This window comes from Oryctolagus cuniculus (genome assembly GCF_964237555.1).
Source record: "Oryctolagus cuniculus chromosome 16 unlocalized genomic scaffold, mOryCun1.1 SUPER_16_unloc_1, whole genome shotgun sequence".
NCBI lineage: Eukaryota > Metazoa > Chordata > Mammalia > Lagomorpha > Leporidae > Oryctolagus > Oryctolagus cuniculus.
Window position 1 is genome coordinate 2,827,301 of NW_027208201.1, and position 23,542 is coordinate 2,850,842.

At 40.6% G+C, this 23,542-nt stretch overlaps 1 pseudogene; it reads left to right on the forward strand.

Moving 5' to 3' along the window:
* The window catches only part of LOC127489058 (vomeronasal type-2 receptor 116-like), a 106,453-nt pseudogene that overhangs the window by 5,186 nt on the left and 77,725 nt on the right, over positions 1-23,542 (forward strand).

The following is a 23,542-nucleotide window of genomic DNA, read 5'->3' on the forward strand; positions in this document are numbered from 1 at the left end:
AGAATCTACAAAGAGATCAAGAAACTCCACAAAAACAAAACCAACAACCCACTTAAGAGATGGGCCAAGGACTTCAATAGACATTTTTCAAAAGAGGAAATCCAAATGGCCAACAGGCACATGAAAAAATGTTCAAGGTCACTAGCAATCAGGGAAATGCAAATCAAAACCACAATGAGGTTTCACCTCACCCCGGTTAGAATGGCTCACATACAGAAATCTACCAACAACAGATGCTGGCGAGGATGTGGGGAAAAAGGGACACTAACCCACTGTTGGTGGAAATGCAAACTGGTCAAGCCACTATGGAAATCAGTCTGGAGATTCCTCAGAAACCTGAATATAACCCTACCATTCGACCCAGCCATCCCACTCCTTGGAATAGATGATTTTTTAAATGATGATGAAATCAGATCAGACCTATTGTCATGTTTGATCCCAGTGAGAGTCAAGTTGAGAATTGATAATTCCTTTTTTTTACAGAAGATCAGTTTAGTATACATTAAGTAAAGATTTCAACAGTTTGTACCCCCATAGAAACACAAAGTGAAATATACTGTATGAGTACTCGTTATAGCATTAAGTCTCAATGTACAACACATTATGGACAGAGATCCTACATGAGGAGTAAGTGCACAGTGACTCCTGTTGTTGACTTTACAAATTAACACTCCTGTTTATGGCATCAGTAATCTCCCTATGCACCAGTCATGAGTTTCCAAGGCTATGGAAGCCCCTTGATTTCTCCGACTCTTATCTTGTTTAGACAAGGTCTTAGTCAAAGTGGAGGTTCTCTCCTCCCTTCAGAGAAAGGTACCTCCTTCTTTGAAGAACTGTTCTTTCCACTGGGATCTCACTCACAGAGATCTTTCATTTAGGTGTTTTTGTTTGTTTGTTTTTGTGTGTGTGTGTTTTTTTTTTTGCCAGAGTGTCTCGCTTTCCATGCCTGAAATACTCTCATGGGCTTTTCAGCCAGCTCCGAATGCCTTTAGGGCTGATTCTGAGGCCAGAGTGCTATTTAGGACATCTGCCATTCTATGAGTCTGCTGAGTATCTCACTTCCCATGTTGGATCACTCTCCCCTTTATTTATTCTATCGGTTAGTATTAGCAGATACTAGACTTGTTTATGTACTCCCTTTGACTCTTAGTCCTTTCATTATGATCAATTGTGAACTGAAATTGATCACTTGGACTAGTGAGATGGCATTGGGACATGCCACCTCGATGGGATTAAATTAGAGTCCCCTGGTATGTTTCTAACTCTACCATTTGGGGGAAGTCAGCTTGAGTATGTCCCAAATTGTACATCTCTTTCCTCTCTTATTACCACTCTTATGTTTAACAGGGATCACATTTCAGTTAATTTTTAACACTTAAGAATAACTGTGTATTAATTACAGAATTAAACCAGTCATATTAAGTAGAACAGACAAAAAAACTACTAAGAGGGATAATGTATTAAGTTGTTCATTAACAGTCAGGGCTATGCTGATCAAGGATTTCTTTATCCAGTCATCAGTTGATGAATATCTGGGTTGATTCCATATCTTAGCTATTTTGAATTGAGCTGCAATGAACTTGGGGGTGCAGATGACCCCTTTTCATGCTGATTTCATTTAGTTTGGGTAACTTTCTAGGAGTCAGTTGGCTTGGTTTCATGGCAGATCTATTTTCTTTCTCAGAAATTTCCATACTGTATTCCACAATGACTGCATCAGTTTACATTTTCACCAAATGTGGATTATCCTACCTTTTTTCCTGAGTCCTCTGCAGAATAGGTTGTTAGTTGATTTCTGTATGAGAGCCATTCTGATGGCTAAGGTGAAACTTGATGGTGGTTTTGATTTCATTTCCCTAATGGCTAGTAGTCCTGAGAATTTTTAAGTGACTTTGGCCTTTTCAATTTCTTCTTTTTGAAAAATGCATGATGAAGGTGTTTCCCATTACTTAACTGGATGTTTAGTTTTTTTTTTTTTTTTTTTTGAGGTTGTTGTGTTCCTTTCGCCCTTACAGGGTTCTTGGTGTAGAACAGGTGGGACTTGAGCCTACGAAATGTGGGATGCCAGCACTCAAGGTGGGAACTTAACATACTATACCACAGCCCAGCGCCAGTTTCCATTATTCTTAAAGATAAGTGGAGAAGCACCAGATCACGTGGATTCTAATCATCTTCTGATAGCCTTTACCCCAATAGAGGTTTCTTAAATTAAATGTCCCCATCCTCTCCAGTACAGTTATCAGTTTTTCTTAGAATTACTTCTTTCTCCCCAAAACCTCCATCAGTGTCTTCAGCAGTTATAGTCTGAGAAGCACTTTAGTGGGAGTTATCATAACTTTATGTGGCTGTCTCAGAACATAGCAACACTTCCTGAGTCATACTCAATTGTGTATGAATAGCCATTAGCATGTGTGTTTTCTAATATCCAAGTCAATTGGTATCTGAGTCCTTGCATTTTACAATTGTGTGTGTATGTGTGTGTGTGTAAAGGCAAGGTCACTGGAATTGAAATTCTATATTTTTGCATGTAAAAACTAATTCCCGAGTTAATGTGCCAATGATATCTCATTATAATTCTATCATCCATAGCTAGATCATATGTTTATGTATTTTCTGAGTAGCATATTCCATGCTGACTTACCTTTCATGAGTTGTCTATTGTATGATAGGCTTGTTTATTTCATTAAAATGAAACACGTTGGCATTCAGTTTTAAATTCAATGTGAAATTGGCCTGTTTTCAGTTACTGTTCCATAGTGTCCTTAAGGCAAATAAATCTAAGCACTTGTAAAGGAGAAAGGAAAACCAACTGCAATCCCATTGCTCAGAGGCCGCTCCTATCTAAATAGTCTTTCAGACTTCCTGTACACACACATGTTTATTTCTGCAGGGCCATCTGGTGTTCCCATGGAGATCGCTTCCATTACATGGATGTTTCAGTTCACCCAGTCTTGACTTGGAGCTGTCTACTTGCTATTATGCCCAGGTCTCCTTTCCTTTCAGTCAGGTCAATACCGACCACAACACTAGAGGGAGCCTGAGGCCGAGGATGGATTTGAACATTCCTGCAAAAATTCAGTGATGCAACTGAGGTGATTTGGGGTGGGTATAGGGCTCTTTCTTGTAGAACCTCTCAAGTCAGCTCCTCCAGAGTAACACCTGAAATTTGCAGGGAGCCACACATCAGCCATAATGAATACCCCCACATTGATCTGCAGCCAAAGTCAGGAGGCTCAGCACTGTGAGCACAAGTTTCTCATGAGAGGACAGAGGCAAGAACCATGTCCTGTACAGGAATATGGGTCATGTGTCACGAGGAATGAGAAAAGGCCCCAACCCACCTTGCTCTTTTGGTGCAGAATATGAGGTTATGGGTCTTTATGTGTGCGACCCCCGAGGGCCAAGCTGCAGAGGAGCAAAGTGTGTTCCTGCCACTGCCCCCTGTTGGCTCCTCACTGCTCTGCAGCTCAACAGGCCTTTCCAGGCTCTGTGCCAGGTTGTGAGACCTGGAGAGGCACTGGGTTGGTGACTCTGAGGGTTCTCCTGGAGAATTGTGAGGAGGGAGAGTCCTTCTGGTTTCTTCCCCACTGTTTTGGTGAAACCTAGTAATCCTGTAATGTAAAATAATTCTAATGCACCTTGTATCCCTTGGGCCAGGAATTTATATCTTACTTGAACAGTATATTATGGAAGTTTTAAATTCTGGAATAGGAAGTCTTACCTCACTGAGATGCCAACTTTTTAAGAGGAGGGTAGTTTTGTTTGTTTCCTTGTTTCTGCAACCCTCAGAATCACCTTGAACACTTACTGAAACAGGGAGACTGCTGGGATGCACTCTGTGATGCCTTATCTGGTAGACCTGGGGGTGGCTGTGGCATTCAGCTCCACATGTGGTGACTAGGAGCCTCTCCCAATTCTGCTTCCTTGTGTTTTGGATTTCCCTTATTCCTCATTAAATAAAAATGCAAGTTTATTGATCTTAAATTCCCTTCTCTTTCTTCTCAAATAAAGCATGAGAGTTTCTACAACAAAACATCAAGGTCTTTCAAACAATATTATTCTGATTAGTTTGCTGAATTTTCTTGAGAAGAAAATCCCAGAAAGCAGGGAAGTGGATTGTTAACACTTGTCCATTTTTGCATGAACCAGCAACAGACAAATGCCAAGAGCCATCCAAATAGGAAAAGATTTGTGTGTAGGTCCCCATCAAGCTGGGGCAAATTAATGTGGAATCCCAGATAAACACTGAGTCTGAAGAAGAACATGAAATCATTCAACATGGGATCATCCCATGATCAGGAGAAACCAACATGGTTCTTAAGTGGAGGAAAAGACCGTGATAAGAACACAGGTACTTCACAGGTGAAATATCATTCAATAAGGACCTTATAAAGCAGCCTTATTAGACACATGGAAGAAAAATAGACCATTGTTTATGACAGCAGAATAAAACAACAGTGAATTTAAAATAACTGCTTTAGACTCTAAACTCCCAACTGTTAGATTTCCCAGCATCAGAATATCTCTTACTACTGATAACCTGTTCAAAGAGATAAAGGATGGAATTATGTAATGTATCCACATGCAAACTGTCAGCAAAAGCCTGTTTGGCAGAGATCATATATAGCTTTATAAAGAAGAGGAGGTGGAGGATGAGGATGAGGAGATGAAGAGGGCAGAGGGATTAGAGAAGCACTAGAAAATGACAAAGGAGAAGAGGAAGAATAGAGACATGAGAAAATATTTTTTTCTTTTTTAAAATATTAATATATTAATTTATTTATGAAAGAGTTTCACAGAGAGAGGAGAGGCAGAGACAGAGAGAGAGACAGAGAGAGAGAGTTCTTCCATCCAATGGTTCACTCCCCAGTTGGCTGTAATGGCCGGACCTGCACCATTCTGAAGCCAGGATCCAAGAGCTTCTTTCAGGTCTCCCATGCGGTTGCAGGGAACCAAGGACTTGGGCCATGTTCTGCTGCTTTCCCAGGCCATAGCTGAGAGCTAGATCAGAAGTGGAGGAGCTGGATCTCAAACCACTGCCCTTATGGGATGCCAGCACTTCAGGCCAGGGTGTTAGCCCACTGCAACACAGCGCCAGCCCCAGAAAATATATTTTACTAAGAAGGAGTATTTTCAACTTATCTCACCCAGAAAACAACATAGGTAATACAAAGATGCTTGAAAAATCAAGTGCACAATTGGATTTGTTGGAAACACATAAAATCCTGTACCCAATAATTGAAAGATGCCTTTTTCTGTCTGGCACACAGTGGGCATGAACAGGTCATCAACATACAGTAGACAGTTCATCATGACTGAATACGTGGGACACTTGAAATACAAGGGGCATCTGCGTTCCCTCCTTGAGGAAGTTTTCTGTCAGTGCCTGTAGAAATGTGTGGTGTTTTTTCTTGGCCTGCAAGTCTATCTGCATGCAGGTCTTGAGGAAAGATTCAGAGAATAAGACCTATTTGGAGTTAGACTATTACCAATAGTAATTATTTATATGACCATACTTTTCAGATTTCCGTAGAAAAATAGATAGCAGCCACCTTGATGGGATTGAAATGGAATCCCCTGGCACAATTCTAACTCTACTGTTTGGGACAAGTCTGATTGAGCATGTGCAAAACTGTACATGTCATCCCTCTCTTATTCCCACTCATATTTAACAGAGATCACTTTTCAGTTAAATTTAAATACCTAAGAATAAATTTGTGTTAATTAAATAGTTCAACCAATGGTATTAAGTAGAACCAAAATAATAATAGCAATAAAACAGTATGCTGTTCCTCAAAAGTTAGGACAAGGGCTGATCAAGCCACTGTTTCTCACAGTGTCCATTTCACTTCAACAGGTTTCCTTTTTGGTGCTATGTTAGTTATCCCCCATCAGGGAGAACATATGATATGTGTCTCTTTGTGACTGGCTTAATTCACTCAGCATGTTTTCCAGATTCCTCCATCTTGTTGCAAATGTCCGGATTTCATTGTTTTTTGACTGCTGTATAGTATTCTATAGAGTACATGTCCCATAATTTCTTTATCCAGTCTGCTGTTGATGGATATGGAAAGCCAAGACACTCAGGCAAAACAAAAAAGACCTAAATTAAAGATCTCTGTGAGTGAGATCCCAGTGGAAAGAACAGGTCTTAAAAGAAGGAGGTACCTTTTTCTGAAGGGAGGAGAGAACTTGCACTTTGACTATGACCTTGTCTAAATAAGATTGGAGTTGGTGAACACAAGAGGCTTCCATAGCCTTGGCAACTCATTACAAGAGCCTAGGGTGATTACTGATCATAAATAAGAGTGTCAATTGTTAAGCCAAAAACAGGAATCACTGTGTACTTACTCCCCATGTAGGATCTCTGTCCTTAGTGTGTTTTACTATGTGAATTAATGGTATAACTAGTACTCAAACAGTACTTTAAACTTTGTGTTTCTGTGTTGGTGCAAACTGTTAAAAACTACTCAATATGTACTAAATTGATCTGTATATAAAGATAATTGATAATGAATCTTGATGTGAATGGGATGGGAGAGGGAGTGGGAGATGGGAGGGAAGTTGAAGGGGGGGGCACTGTGATGCAAAAGTTGTACTTTGGAAATTTATATCTATTAAATAAAAGTTAAAAAAATAAAAATAGATAGCAGCCATTAAACTTCACTTGTGGCATGCTTTTGATCTATAGTACTTGACATCCTCCCAATAAATGATTCCAACATCTTCTATATGTTCTGCATTTTCATGATTCTCCTTCCTTTAGGCTTTGAACTTGAGTTAGTTTCCTGATTTAGGAGGGAAGCTGATGCTCAGTTTTGATAAGGAGGAAGCTTGAGTTATAAATGCCAAGTCTTGCACTCCACCAATCTCCACATTTAGATATCCTGCCTCTGCTGGCCCCTTAGCCTTCAGGTGAGTTCATCAATCCCATGACCTTGTCCTGAGTCATGCTCATGTGTATGCTGTTTGGGGAATCATTTGATGATGTGCCAATATAAATAACCATTTTTGGCCATGAGTAGAACATGTGCAAAAACAAGACTGATTTCTATTTAATTCATTTTTCTTTTCCCTTGAAAGTCAGTTTCTTCTCCTCATGGTTCATGGGATTTAGAAAAAGTATTCCAGAGCCTTTCTGCCATTTGCTACAGATACAAAATGCAAGGACTTGGGAGAGCCAGCTGTTGACACAAATGAAATTAACCTGCATTCTTCCCCATTTCATTGTTGTGTTAGTCACCTAGAGTTTCCATATAACAACATACCATGACTTTGTGACTTAACAACAGGAATTTATTTTTTAGAATTGCTGAGGCTGGGAAGTCCAGGATTAAGATACGCGAGGTTGGCATCTGTGAAAGACACATTTCCTGCCTCAAGGAGAGACATTTTTCCTTTCCTATTCTCACTATCTTCACCAGTTAGAGAGATGTAACAATCTCTCTGCACAATCTCATATTGAAACTTTCTAAGAAAGTAGTTAGGTAAGTCATAAAAAATTGTACTTACCTCCCAGAAACCACATCAAATATGATCATACTAAAGAGCAGCATTTCAGCCAATGCATATTTGCACAGAACATTCATTCTATAGTGGTTATCACATTGGAGTTGATAATAATCATAGTTGGAGATATTTCACTAAGGATCCCTATGCCCTTCTTGCATGTTTCAATCCTAGATAGAATAGTGCTCTTGGTGCCCTTCTCTTTAGCATCTGTCCATAATGTATTCTCTCTCTCCCTCGGCAGACTGTGTTTCCACCTTTAAAAGGAGGTGGCAGAATACTTTGTTTTTCCCCATTTGTAGGGCTTGGGTCTGAGTGAGCAATCACTCTACACCTTACCCTGTCATCTAGACCCTCCACCACTGCCAGAGGTCAAACCAATCCCCTTAGTATGACAATTTGCATGAGTTCATTTCTAAGAGGAACAGAGAAGTGTTCTTTCCACAGCATCTTGAGACTGATTCCATCAAGTGTACAATTCCTAATGTCCCTATAGAAACTGTTATGTACACCTCATGTACTGTACAATAAATTAAAATGTTATGACAAAAATTAAAAAGAAAAGCAACAGGGATGGCGAGGAAGGGAGGGAGGGAGGGAGGAAGTGAGAAGTATCATATTAGAATTTTATCTATAAACTATATTAAATCTGTACTCTTTATATTAATTGAAATAAATAGTAAAATGAAAACAATTCAGGGGAGGCTGAGTCAAAGTTGATGAAATGAATCTTGGCCAGGGCAGAAGGCAGGGTTTCCTAGGGTGCTGGAGAGGGCAGTTGTCTCTCATCATAGCCACGGTGAACCTCCTGCTCTTCTTGTCCTGATTTTCTCTGTCCCCAGCTTAGGGGCCCAAGGTGCCTGGGCCAGTGTTTCTCTCCAGACCCATGTGCTGGATGCCCTATCCATGCCTGAAGTGCATAGATTTGAAGCTACACAAGGTCCTCCTGTTCACACCATGTTATCCAATAGCTAGAAGCCTTTATGGGCCCATGAGAATGCGTTACCTTATAATTCAGATAGGGAAACAGAAGGATTTTTTGACAGGGAGGATGTTTCCATGTGCAGAATTAATATATTTGTCTTTAGTTCAATACTTTTGTGAAATGAAATTTTCAATTTGTCTTTATTGGAGAAAGAGGCCTACCTAAGTGTAAATGCCTCAGTTCCACAAAATCATCACATCACCCTGATCTTATGCTTTCTATTTCTTCATGTAAATATGAAGACATGACAAGTGGGATCATTTGACCTTGACTCCTCCCAGCTCATTTTCCTTGTGTTACAAAATACCATAAATATTTTATATAAACATGTTCATATTTGAATATTATACCTATTATTATTTTACTTTGTAGAGTTAGCATAATTTTAGTTTCTTACCAATTTTGGGGTGTTTCTAAGTTTTCTAATTGGATTCCTAGTTTGTGGTACTACAATTAGGAGCACTATAATTAGGTATTTTATATGAGAAGCAGAAAGACAAAGAAGAAGATCACCCATCTGCTGGTTCACTCCCCAAATTGCCAACACAGTGAGATCTGGGCCAGGCCAAATGAAGGAACCAGAAATTCCATCCAGGTCTCCCATGGGCATGGGTGGCAGGCAACCAAATGTTTGAGCCAACACCTACTGCCACCCAGCGTGTGCCTTAGAAGGAAACTAGATACTGAAGTAGATAGAGCAAGCTGAAACCGAGGCACTCCAATTTGGGATGAGGGTATCTCAATATTGTCCTAATTGCTTTGATAAACACCTGCTCCAGTAGAAAGATCTTTGATTGAAGATCGATTATAACAAAGAGATCTACAGTATATTTTGAAAACTAATGAATTGATGAGATGGAAACTAGCTGAGTACATTGCTATTTATATTCAGTTACTTTATTATACATGGATAAATTAGAATTTTATATTTTTAGAGAGTAAAATTGACACACACTGTGGAGAATAATTGAGTCAAGTTAATTAATCTGCAACAATTTTCACTGGTTGCAGTCAGAGTTATCTATATTGTAAAGCAGTTAGAGGAATATAGTCTAAGAACCCCCTAGCCCTGGCCCTGGCCCTGACCCAGGGAAATATCCTGTTTCAAAAATTATACAGAAGAGAATTACCATTTCATGTTTACTTTTTTAAAAGATTTATTTATCAGAAAGGCAGAGTTACAGAGAGGCAGAGGCAGAGAGAGAAAGAGATCTTCCATCTGCTGCCTCACTCCCGAAATGGCTGCAATGGTCAAAGCTGGTCTGATCTGAAGCCAGGAGCCTGGAGCTTCTGCCTGGTCTTCCACATGTGTGCAGTGGCCGAAGGACTTGGGCCATCTTCTGCTGTTATTCCACACCATAGCAGAAAGCCAGACCAGAAGTGGACCCGCCGGGACTTGAACCAGCACTGTATGTGACGCTGGCACTGCAGATGGCTGCTTTACCTGTTATGTCATAGTTTCAGCCCCTCATGTTTACTTTTTTTTTTTTGACAAGCAGAGTGGACAATGAGAGAGGGAGACAGAGAGAAAGGTCTTCCTTTTCCATTGGTTCACCCCCCAGTGGCTGCTGCAGCTGGTGCACTGATCTGAAGCCAGGAGCCAGGTGCTTCTCTTGGTCTCACACATGGGTGCAGTGCTCAAGGACTTGGGCCATCCTCCAATGCACTCCCGGCCACAGCTGAGAAATGGACTGGAAGAGGAGCAACCGGGACAGAATCCAGCACCCCAACCGGGACTAGAACCTAGTGTGCTAGCACCGCAGTTGGAGGATTAGCTTATTGAGCTGTGGCGCCAGCACTCATGTTTACTTTTAAAAGAGGGAATTATTCCTGGTTGTCCATGTACAAATGGTTTCTCATTGTTAATGTTAGTATTTTTATGGATAGATAGGTGTAGATAGGTTGATCATATGTATACCTCATGTCTTCATATATTATTTGATTTCTTGCTCTTTTTATCTTAATTTTAACGTGTTATTTCCCTTTTAAAGAACTTTGTGCAATGTTCTTATGAAGTTGCTGCTTATCTTAAATATTGTTGAGTGTGGGATCTTTACAGTAGAAACAAGCACGAACTTGAAAGAAGAGTAAAATGCAAAAATCTTGTGTCCTCTACTTTCTGCCTTTTTGCCAGTTTTTTTTTTTTCCTGGACTTGCCTTTATTATAAACTGTTTGGAGCCTCTAGAATTTATTTTCTCATCAAATACAAGTTTATTCCTTCAGTTTTTCATTCCTGATAGTTTACTTTCACTATTATTAGAATAATTTCTTATTTTTCGACTTATTTTTTCAATTCTACCTTAATGATGTATGAAACTTTTGTATAAACACAGAGATCGAGCTCTATTTGCTGTTCTGTTCTGATGTGTCTGTGTTTTCTGGAACCATTGCCAATCTGTTTAAAATGTTGCACATAAGAAGTAGTTGCTGTTGTTTTCTTCCCCTTGGAAAGTTGTATTCTCCCCTTATGATTATTCTGAATAATAGTCACTAATTTTCTGAGCTCTTTAAAATTTGAGAGTCAGTAAAATAAATGGTATTAAAGTAAAAAGAAATGGAATTATACCCCTAAACCTGCAGGCATTTAATGTACTCACCTCAGAATATAAAGAAATATAGAAATAGACCACATAAAAGCAAAGATGCAGTTAAAGGCAAACACCAAACTGAAAACTTCAGAAATGATGTATTTGGAAAAGAATCTTAGAAACTTTCAGGCCACACAAGTCACTGAATTGGATTTGAGGCCAGTCACAATTGGAGTCTTGTCCCTAAGGACTCCTGTGCCCTGTATGCATGTTGGAGTCTAAGAACTATCAGCATGTTCTGGCTTTGGTCTTCACCACTGAAGAGATCAACAGGAGTCCACATCTTCTACCCAACGTGTCTCTGGGATATGATGTCTTCAGTGTCCTACACAGTAATCGAAGGATGTTACAGACTCCCTTCCTTTGGCTCTCAAGGATGGTTGAGAGCATCCCGAATTACACTTAGGGAAGAGAGAGCAGTTCCGCAGCGGTACTGACAGGGACAACGTGGGCAACTTCTGCCCAAATTGGGACACTGCTGGGACTCTACAAGTTTCCACAGGTGAGCGGGGTGTCATGAGGAGAGAGAGCTGTTTTTGGCTATGCCAATCTCTGGTGCTTCGAAGGGTGAGAGGAGGAGACTGGATTTAAGCATCTGTTAAAGTACATAATCTCAAAGGGCAAATACTCAGGAAAGTGGTGGAAAAGCCATATTTTCTTTTTGAAATACAGGAAGAGAGAGAGAGAGAGAGAGAGAGAGAGAGAGAGAGAGAGAGAGAGAAGCCAGAGTTTTTTCCTGGAACTATTACATTGTTAATTTTTCCTTAGAATATTCTAAAGGAGTGAGGATGACTAGAAAAAGAAATTGTTAGTTAAATGAAAGTTGAAAAGATAAATGTATCAATGTAATCTGAAAAAAAGAAAATATTTGTGAACATGACGGTTAATCTTTAAATTTTAAAAAATTATACAATATAACCAGTTATTGCCAATGAAAGAATTCTATTGCATTTTGATCATGTAACTTTAGTTCAGCTATAAATGTTAATAAAAACCAATATGCCCCCCCCAAAAAAAGAAATATAAAAAGAAATGATTGATTGCTTTTTTTTTCCTATGACCAGTTTTTTTTTTTCTTACATTTATTTAACAAACATGAATTTCCAAAGTACAGCTTATGGATTACAGTGGCTTCCCCCCCCTCATAACTTCCCTCCCACCTGCAACCCTCCCATCTCCCACTTTCTCTCCCATTACATTCACATCAAGACTCATTATCAATTGTATTGATATACAGATCAATTTAGTATATATTAAGTAAAGATTTCAACAGTTTGCACCCACACAGAAATACAAATTATAAAGTACTGTTTGAGTACTATTAACACCATTAATTCACATTGTACAACACATTAAGGACAGAATCCTACATGGGGAGTAAGTGCACAGTGAATCCTGTTTTTGACTTAACAAATTGACACTCTTGTTTATGGCATCAGTATTCACCCTAGGCTCTTGTCATGAGTTGCCAAGGCTATGGAAGCCTTTTGAGTTTGCTGACTCTGATATTATTTAGATAAGATCGTAGTCAATGTGGAAGTTCTCTCCTCCCTTCAGAGAAAGGTACCTTCTTCTTTGATGGCCCGTTCTTTCTACTGGGATCTCACTCGCAGAGATTTTTTTTTTTTTTTTGCCAAAGTGTCTTGGCTTTCCATGCCTGAAATACTCTCATGGGCTCTTCAGCCAAATATGAATGCCTTAAGGGCTGATTCTGAGGCCAGAGTGCTGTTTAGGACATCTACCATTCTGAGTCAGCTGTATATCCTGCTTCCCGTGTTGCATGGTTCTCTCCTTTTTAAATCTATCAGTTAGTATTAGCAGACACTAGTCCTGTTTATGTGATTCCTTTGACTCTTAATCCTATCATTATGATGATTTGTGAACTGAAACTGATCACTTGAACTAGTGAGATGGCATTGGTACATGCCACCTTGATGGGATTGTATTGGAATCCCCTGGCACATTTCTAACTTTACCATTTGGGGCAAGTCTGATTGAGCATGCCCCAAATTGTACATTTCCTCCCTCTCTTATTCCCACTCTTATATTTAACAGGGATCACGTTTCAGTTAAATTTAAATACCTAAGAATAATTGTTAATTAAAGAGTTATGACCAACTTTTTAAAAAGACTTATTTATTTATTTGCAAGTCAGAGTTAAACAGAGAGGGGAGAGACAGGGAATGAGAGAGAGAGAGAGAGAGAGAGAGAGAGAGAAATTCTTTCATCCAATGGTTCACTCCCCAATTGGCTGCAATGGCTAGAGCTGCACTGATCTGAAGCTAGGAGCCAGGAGCTTCTTCTGATCTCCTTGGTGAGTGCAGGGGGCCAAGGACATGGGCCATCTTCTGCTGCTATCCTGGGCCATAGCATAAAGCTGGATTGGAAGTGGAGCAGCCAAGTCTTGACACAGCGCCCATATGTGTTGGCACTTCAGGCCAGCGCATTAACCCGCTGCACCACAGCGCTAGCCCCCTCTGACCATCTTTTGATTAATGCCTGTCAGAACGGAGATTATGATTTTTGGAAACCCTGTCCCTCATGTTGCTTCATATTTTATTTTCGCTTTAGCTAACTTTCGGCCCTTTTGATCCTATTCTGAGTGAAAATGGCAAGTTTCCTTCCCTCTATCAGATGGCTCCCAAGGAGATGACTCTGGTGCATGGCATGGTGTCTCTGATGCTTCATTTATGTTGGACATGGGTGGGGCTGGCCATCTCAGATGATGAGAAAGGTATGCAACTTCTCTCAGAATTGAGAGTGGAGTTGGCTAAGATCAAGTGTAGGAATGGAGTTTCTGTAGCCTTTTTGAAAATGATCCCTGTTACTGTGTTGCTGTATTACTCAAGAACCTCATTGTATCACTGGCAGATCATGAAATCATCAGCAAATGTTGTTATTTTTGGTGACAATGAATCTTTTTTAGGCCTGTCTTTGGAAAGAGGGAACATATAATGATGTGGAAAGTGTGGGTCACCACCTCACAATGGGATATCACCATTTCCTACTTGACTCATTCCATGGGCACTCATTTTCTCACATCACCATGGTGAAATTTCTGGTTTCACAGATTTTATCCGAACATCCAATCCATCCAGATACCAAGAGGACCCTTTCCTTGCTGACTTCTGGCTGCCATATTTTAATTGCTCAATTTCTAAACTTGACTGTAAAGCTTTGGAGAACTGTCCACCCAGTGCATCCTTGGAATGATTGCTTTGGCACCATTTTGACATGACCATGACAGAAGAGAGTTACAATATATACAATGCTGTGTATGCTGTGGCTCATGCCATACATGAGATGATTCTTCAACGAGTAGAAATGTCACCAGGAGGAAATGGAAAAGCACTGGTGTTTTCTCCTTGGCAGGTAATGGCTCTGCCATTGGATGGTACATACTGTCACTTGTTGTCAAGATGTTTTAAGCAAACCAGATCATTTATAATCCTTCTCCAAAAGCACTGGGGAATATGACTTGTATGTATTGCCCAGGACATAAATGTAGACTTGGGTCTAAGTGATTGTCAAGAGCATGGAGCCAAGTGGGCAAGCAGAAAGGCATTGTGAATCTAGGCTGATGCTTTGTTTTATATAAGGCCTCAACAGCCTGCCCTTCTACTGCTTTCCATAGGAGAAATCTAGAGGTTTCCTGTGAAGTTCTTTTTAAAATTTTTCTGAGAACAGATTTCAGATATTTCATAGAGTTCTAAAAAGATAACTGTACTTCCCTCCCAACAGGAAGAGGATTAGTTCTTTAAGTTCATAAAAGATGTTGAGTCTTATCATATAATGTAACTAAGCAGTAACTTCAGTCACTGATAACCTCCTTTGCAGACTGATGTTCTGGATACTTCAGCAGGAAAAGGGTGTGGGTTTGACTCAACAGCTGAGATTTGTCTGAGCAGTCAGCCTCCTTACTGTGTAGGTGTGCATGTTTGGGAGTTTTCTGTTGATTCTTACTGATATTTTAGACACATTATGATTAGTTTTCCGTGGTCTTTCATTTCTATGTCTCCCTTGTGTGCCTGCAATACGTTGAAACCTTCAGCAAGGCATTTCAGATGATAAGAGACTTTCAGTAATTTAGGCTTTGTGTCTGAACCCTGGGATGCCCTTTATCATCAGATGATGCATCTCTTTTAGCTGCACCCTTTTCTGAAGAACCTCCAGCTTAACAATCCTGCTGGTGACACAGTGAATTTCAATCAGGAACACAAATTGAATGGAGACTATGACATTCTCAACTATTGGAATTTCCCAGATGGTGTTGGAATTAAGGTGAAAGTAGGGAAGTTTTCTCCATATGCTCCACATGGTCAACACCTGTCTTTATATGAAGATTTGATAGAGTGGGCCACAAAAATTGAACAGGTGTGTTGTAACTAATAACAATTCTTTGTACTACTAATAAATAGCTAATCTTTAAAAAATGACTTATTGGGGCCAGTGTTGTGGCATAGTGGGTAAAGCTGCCATCTGTAGTGCCAGCATTCCATATGGGTGCTGGTTCAAGTCCCAGCTGCTCCACTTCTGATCCAGCTCTCTGTTATGGCCTGGGAAAGCAGTAGAAGATGTCCCAAGTCCTTGGACCCCTGCACCCATGTGCGAGACTGGGAAGATTCTCCTAGCTCCTTGCTTTGGATCGGCATAGCTCTGGCCATTGCAGCCATCTGGGGAGTGAACCAGTGGATGGAAGACCTGTCTCTGCCTCTGCCTCTCTCTAACTCTGCCTTTCAAATAAATAAATAAGATTAGTAAACAAAATAATAAGATATTTTTAAATATCTTTTAAAAAGATTTATTTATTTGAGAAGCAGAGTTAGAGATAGAAAGAGGGAGAGACAGAGGGAGGTCTTCCATCCACTGGTTCACTTCCCAAATGGCCACAATGGCCAGAGCTGGGTCTATTTGAAGGCAAGAACCAGGAGCTTCTTCCAGGTTTCCCACATAGGTTCAGGGGCCCAAGGACTTGGGCCAACTTCCACTGCTTTCCCAGGCCATTATCAAGGAGCTGGATTGGAAGAGGAGTAGCAGGGATGTGAACTGGCACCCATATTGGATGCTGATGTTGCAGGTGGAGGCTTAACCTACTATGCTACATCACTAGCCCCAAATGATTAATCATGTTGTGGAGGTTTCTCTTTACTCATAGCACAGTAAATGGCTATTTATGCCATTTAACAACTCACTTTCCCAACTAAGAGATTTTTCTTGCTGTATTTCTGTTGGATATGAAGGGAACACAGCTGTTCAATAATATTTCTCAGTTCTCATACATTTCACAGCATACAATACACATGGCATTCAGTCCATAAAATTGGATGTAGATGTATGTGCAAGTTAAGTTTATTTTGATTTCAGTATTGTAAAACACCCTAGTTGGTAGAAGAATGGGTGGTACTCTCAGTAGTGACCAACACATATCTGATTGTCCTCAGCCTCCCCAGTCCATATGCAGTGCGAGTTGTAGCCCTGGATTCAGGAAGACCCCTCAAGAGGGAAAGGCTGCCTGTTGTTTTGATTGTACTCCATGCCAAGAGAATGAGATTTCCAATCAGACAGGTAAGTGTACCTATTTGGAGAAATTCCTCATTTCTCCTTTATTCTCCCCCATCTGACCAAGGAAGTGGAAAGGGCCTAGAGGAGAACTGCAGAGACAAGGATCTCCACTTGTAAGTTAATAATGAAATTATTATTATAAATATTTACCCTATTATGTTAGTCTGCATCAGCCTTGAACTAGACAGGCAGATATAAACAAATCTCCTATCTTCTGGTCCAGTTCCAAAATGTCTACAGAAGCCAGGGCTGGACCATTCCTGGAATCAGGAGCTGAGAACTGAATCCAGAGCTCTCATGTGTATGTTAGGAACCCTGCCACTTTAGTCTTCACCCCTGCCTTCTAGGGTCCTCAATGACAGAAACTGGAACAGGAGCCATATCTGGTAATCAAACCAGATTACTTAAATGTGGGACATGTGTGCCTTCACCAGTAGTCTAAACATTCACTCAGTGACATACGTGTTTTCAGGCATTATTTTACACTTACAGCAGACATTAGTGTCTTTATAAAACTCCTCTTGACCACCGCTCAGTCTCCTAATTCCATCTTCATCATGGAGTGAACACAGGTATCATATGTATTTACTTTTCATTTTCTGTGAAATGACATTTAGATCACATTGAAGACATAGTACTACAAGTCCTTATTTTCCCAGGACCTGGCACTGTTTTTCAGTGGAGCAGGTACTTATAAAGGTTGTGCTTGATTTACTGCTATGTATTACTGCTCTGTAAAACATGCTTATGATATACCATATTCCAAGTGAGGAGATTGTATTTCATGCTCTTCTTTAGTTCACAGGTAAGAAAAAAAATAGAGATATGCATTCATAGTAGTAGTATTGACTGCAATGAAAGTATGCACAACAGATTTGCCTATAGGGTGTATTACGTGGTGGTATCTGCATTTTTGAGGTGATGTTGTGGATCTCATCCCATAGATGTTAGTATTAATATTATGAATTAAATGGGGAGTAAATTCTTGGTAGAAATATTAGAAGTGGCTGAATTTGGAGAATTGCCGGTTCACACAACATGCAGAGAACCTAAGAAAAAGGCTTAATTGGTAAAACACAGAGAATATGTGGATGAGGTTGGGAGATGATACGGGAAATGGACTGAATATTTATATATTGGATTTTCCATAATTATCACTTTGGAATGCTTCAGACTTATGGTATTTAATGGTGTTATACTGAAATCATTTCTTTTTTAAAGTTGAAAATCCATCTGTTACACCCAACCTAAACATCATAGCTTAGCCTACCCTTCCTTACACATGCTTGGAACATGAAGTCACTTATATAGAGTGGGGATTTTCTAAGATTGATTTTGTGATTGTGTGTTGTTTAATATTACAATGATGTAGCATTAACTCAGCTTATTAGAAATGTAGGAGATTGCTGTTATGGTCTGCATATCACTGACTTGGGTAAAGGCACTTTATGTGTACACATTGGGCATAAGTTCATATGTGTTCCATGTGCAATGATGGAGAGTGCATCATCCACCAGCTTGAATTCCGATAGCCTTGGAAATTATAAATACACCACTAAACTACTCATGGGTTATAGAATGAACAAGATAGCTGTATATTTCCATTTAGAAACACTGTTTATTAAATCTGGTGTCCAGTTAGAGTGAAATTTATAATTCCAAAGAAATTTATAATTCTAGATTTTATATATTTATGTATAATGTATATTAAAAGCTGAACTTATCATTTCTAAGAACTTATCGAGTGCCAGAAAAAGAACACTAAATTAAACACAAAAGAGAACATAAGAAATGATAAATATAGAAAAATAAAATCCAAACATAAACAGGATAAGCAAATTGATTCTTGTATAAAACAAATAAAGTTGATTAAGAAGAAGCAGGGGCCGGTGCCGTAACTCAATAGGCTAATCCTCCACTTTGCTGCGCTGGGGAACCTGGTTCTAGTCCCGGTCGGGGCGCCCGTTTCTGTCCCGGTTGCCCCTCTTCCAGGCCAGCTCTCTGTTGTGGCCCAGGAGTGCAATGGAGGATGGCCCAAGTCCTTGGGTCCTGCACCCCATGGGAGACCAGGATAAGTACCTGGCTCCTGCCTTTGGATCAGCACGGTGAACCCTCCGCAGTGCGGCGGCCGCGGCGGCCATTGGAGGGTGAACCAACGGCAAAGGAAGACCTTTCTCTCTGTCTCTCTCTCTCTCACTGTCCAATATATATACACACACGAACATACATACATATATATATATATAATAAACAAACCTTTTTTTAACAGAGAAGTGAATGCTGTTCATAAGGTGGTTAAGCTGAATCAATTACTTTATAACTTGGAATGCAAAATCAGAGTTTTATCAATTTTGGTCTGAAATCCTAAATATGTGAACTAATGAACTAATCTTTAACAGCTATTTCCCTTGGAATCTACTGTATCCTTTAATCCTTTTAAAGAGTTCTTCTCAGGTCTGAAGAGAATAATGTAGCACTTGGGGACAAAGATGCCACCCAGGAGCCCTGCACTGGAGGCCAAGATGGAGAAGACCTCCACAGCCACCATGACCTTCCTTTTAGTGCTGTGGTAAACAGGCAGGAAGGTCACCCAAACACTGATGAACACCAGCATGTTGAATGTCAGGAATTTGGCTTCATTGAACATGTCAGGTAGATTCCTGGCTAGGAAAGCCACAGTGAAGCTCGCCAGGGCCAAGGAACCCAGGTAACCCAGGACACAGTAGAAGGAAATGACTGAGACCTTCTTGCACACCAGGATGATGTGGCCATGCTCAGAGTGTGCATCTGTGTCAATAAATGGAGGAGAGGTCCCCAACCAGATGCCACAAAGAACCAGTTGGATCAGGGAGCAGATGGGAATAATGGAGTTAGGTACCCCTGCTATCAGCCAGTGTCTCATCCTTCTCCCTGGGGCAGTGACCTTGAAGGCCAGAACCACAGTGATAGTTTTGGCCAGGACCATGGAAACAGCCATGGTGGACACCACTCCAAACGTGGTCTGCTGGAGGACACAGGTGGCTGTACTGGGACGACCAATGAACAGTAAGGAACAGAGGAAGCAGAAGATGAGGGCAATGAGCAGCATGTAGCTGAGACAACGATTGTTGGCCTTGACTATCGGAGTGTCTCGGTGCTTCACAAAGACACCAAGAACCACAGCAGTGAGGACAGAGAAGCACACAGCTGTGCAGACCAGGGTCATTCCTAAGGGGTCATCATAAGCCAGGAAGGACACAGCTTTGTGCAGGCAGCGTTCTCCCTCTGTGTTGGCATACTGCTGCTCTGGACACTTCACTCATTGATCCATATCTGCTAAGACAGGAAAAATGCACCAGACCAGATTCAGCAGTGCTTAGTGTTATGTTCCCCAACTTCCACAAAACCACACCGAATAAGCTGTGGGAAGCATGTATCAGGACAATGTATAGGGAATGATTCCTGATTAATATCACTCATCTAAATTATGGCTAAGACACAACACTATTATTTCTTCTTTATATTCATGAGATCTTATTTTTTCCCACAACAACAACAAAAGACCTACTGTCTCAGGACACTTTGTTGTAATCATCAAATGCCCTCCATTTTTATTTATATTTTGGACAGAATTTGTGAAAGAGAGACAGAGACAGAGAGAAAGTCATCCTTCTGTTGGTTCACTCCCCAAATGGCCACTATGGCCAGCACACTGCACCGATCCAAAGACAGGGGCCAGGGGCTTCCTCCTGGTTTCCCATGCAGGTGCAGGGCCCAAGCACTTGGGTCATCCTCCACTTGCTTCCCAGGCCACAGCAGAGAGCTGGACTGGAAGAGGAGCAACCAGGACAGAATCCGGCACCACAACTGGGACTAGAACCCAGGGTACTGGAGCCACAGGTGGAAGATTAGCCTAGTGAGCTATGGCACTGGCCCCAAATGCCCTATCTTATGCTGGTTAATTTATGACAGCATAAATCACTTCTCATGTTTCTGGAGACTCAATCATTCAAGACCAAGGATCCTGCTGCAGTGTCCAGTGTAGGGTATCTTACAGATGGCACCTTCTTGCTGTGTCCTCACAGCATACCACATCCTTGCATATAAATGCACTAAATCCTTCAATGAGGCTGGAACCTGTGACTTAGGACACCACTGAAGAAGACCCTGCAATGTACCATCTACTTCAAGGCAAAGTTTCAAAATTTGAAACACCTACCTATCTCATTTACTTATGTCTCTAAAAGCAATCTCTTGGATTCATTTTTGCAATACTGAAGCCCCTGATTGAGAAACCATCAGGAATATGACAATTTACAGAATATCAAGGACAGCCAGTGCTGTGGTGCAGCGGGTTAATGCCCTGGCCTGAAGTGCTGACATTCCATAGGGGCACCAGTTCAAAACCTAGCTGCTCCACTTCCAATCCAGCTCTCTGCTACAGCCTGAGTAAGCAGAAGATGGCCCAAGTCCTTGGGCCCTTGCCCCCATGTGGGAGACCCAGAAGAAGCTCCTGGCTCTTGGCTTTGGATCAGCACAGCTCTAGCCATTGTGGCCAATTGGGGAGTGAACCATCAGATGGCAGACCTCTCTCTCTCTCTCTCTGCCTCTCCTCTCTCTGTGTAACTCTGACTTGCAAATAAATAGCCTTGCCAGCTCATGATAAGAGCCTCGGGTGATTACTGATGCCATAAACAAGAGTGTGGAATTGTTAGGTCAACAACAGGAGTCACTGTGCACTTACTCCTCATGTAGGATCTTTGTCCTTAGTGTGCTGTACATTGAGATGTAATGCTATAACGAGTACTCAAACAGTGTTTTTCACTTTGTGTTTCTATGTGAGAGCAAACTGTTGAAATCTTTACTTAATGTATGCTAAACTGATCTTCTGTATATAAAAAGAATTGAAAATGAATCTTGATGTGAATGGAAGGGGAGAGGGAGTGGATAAGGGGAGGGTTGCAGGTTGGAGGGATGTTATGGGGGGAAGACATTGTAATCCATATTCTGTACTTTGGAAATTTATATTCATTAAATAAAATTTTAAAAAAATAAATAAATCATGTTTCATATGTTTACAACATTGTCACAAACCCCTTAATTATGTATCACTTTCAAATTTTAAATGCTGTAATTATTGCACATCAATTTTTTATATGTAGCAGAGTATACAAACTTGTATTCCATTTGCTTATTGCTTTTTATTTATTTTGCCTTTAGGTTTTCTGTTGCCAATTCCAGACTTAAAAAATTGGTTTTTACTTTTGAGGTGAAATTAATACAACAAAAGAGTAACCATTTTAGATTGTACTAATTGTATGCGTGGCATTCACTGTTTTGTGCAACCATCATTTTTGTCAAGTTCTAAAATACTGTCATCCCCAAAATCAACGTCTTTATTCAGTGGTCACTCAATTCCTGCTCTTCACAATCAGACAACCACCCTCTGCTTTGTGTTTCTGGAGTTGACAATGCTGAGTGTTCCATACAAATGAAATCCTGCACTGTGCAGACTGGTTTGGTGGCCCTTTTTCACTTAGCATACTGTTTCAAAGCATCATCCAAATTATAGTACGTATGCATTATGTTCATGACAAAATATTATTTCTTTGAATTGATTCATTGAATTTTTAAAAGATTTAGCTTTTTATTTGAAAGGAAGAGTTGGAGCAATACAGAGAGAAAGCTTATATTCATTGGTTCACTCCAAATGGCTACAGTGGCTGGAGTTGACCCAATCTGAAGCCAGGAGCCTCTTCTGGGTCTCTTGAGTGGGTGCAGGGTCCCAAGGACATGGTCAATCCTGTGATGCTTTCCAAAGCACCTTTGCAGGAGCTAGAAGGGAAGTGGAGCAGCTGGGACCTGAACTGGTACCCGTATGAAATGCTGGTGCTGCAAGTGGCAGCTTAACCTGCTACACCGCAGCACTGGCCCCTAATTCATTGAATTTTGTTTCAGAGATAGAACATGATTTGTCACAAACTTTGACTGTTTGGAATAGACAACTGTGAACACTGATGTACAAGGGGTTGTTTGTTTATTTTCAGTTATGTTGATTTTACTCCTAGGAGTGGAATGGTTTGATTATGTATGAATTCCTTTTTAAAAAAGCTTTATTTATTTGAAAGAGTTACAGAGAGAAGGAGAGGGAGGGGGAGGGGGAGGGGGAGGGAGAGTTCTTCCATCTGCTGGTTCACTCCCCACAAACTAACAGCTGGAGCTGGGCTGATGCAAAACCAGGATCCAGGAGTCTTCTCCTGGTCTTCCATGCTTGTCTAGGGGAGCAAGGACTTGAGCCATCTTGTACTGCTTTCCCAGGCCACAGAAGACAGCTGGATCATAAGTAGAGCAACCAGGATTTGAACTGCTGCCCATATGGGCTGCTGATGCTGTTGACCAGGGCTTTAACCCAATACGATACAGCACAGGCTCTGATGAGCATGCTTCGTAATGCTTTTTGGTCTCATTTTTATCTATGCAAAAACGTCCATTCAATTTGTATCCCCATTATGTTGATTCTGTTTGTATTTTTGTTGTTCCTATCTGCTTTTTTTATGAGTGATTTTCTTTCTTTTTTTAACTTTTATTTAATGAATATAAATTTCCAAAGTACAGCTTATGGATTACAATGCGTTCCCCCCCATAACATCCCTCCCACCCGCAACCCTCCCCTTATCCACTCCCTCTCCCCTTCCATTCACATCAAGATTCATTTTCAATTCTTTTTATATACAGAAGATCAGTTTAGCATACATTAAGTAAAGATTTCAACAGTTTGCTCCCACATAGAAACACAAAGTGAAAAATACTGTTTGAGTACTAGTTATAGCATTACATCTCAATGTACAGCACACTAAGGACAAAGATCCTACATGAGGAGTAAGTGCACAGTGACTCCTGTTGTTGACTTAACAATTC